We start from the raw sequence: 541 nt of genomic DNA on the forward strand, positions 1-541 counted from the left end.
TTTTGTATTTTTATGGACTTGAATATATTTGGCGATATTGCCTCTTCAAAATAGTATATCTATCCTCCCTTTCTCGTCTTGTAAATGGGAATATAAAGGCAGAGCATTATAAAAGCTCAAACTTTTTATCTGTGTGTTTTACACTGCAAAACGTTTAGTACACCATAAACAGCAGGCCCGTGTTGATAGTGTCCGGAGTAGAAAATGTTTAGGGCACTGTAAATTGCGAACCAAATGGGTAACCATTATTGCTTCCCGAGTGATGGAACAATAGTCGTTGACTGAAGGGGTAACGTTTCCAATTGAAATGTACTGTTTGATGTGCTACGTCTCAATGTTAGAATACTGAAAGGACTGAGCATTCTCGTGGCCTTTCCATCATATATTTAGACATTTAACTTTGTCCCTTTTGTGAACACACACACACACTACACACAACACACACACATACACACACACACACACATATATATATATATATATATATATATATATATATATATATATATATATATATAATTTTACAGACTGAAGATGCGCA

This window comes from Macrobrachium nipponense, chromosome 15, assembly GCF_015104395.2.
Source record: "Macrobrachium nipponense isolate FS-2020 chromosome 15, ASM1510439v2, whole genome shotgun sequence".
NCBI lineage: Eukaryota > Metazoa > Arthropoda > Malacostraca > Decapoda > Palaemonidae > Macrobrachium > Macrobrachium nipponense.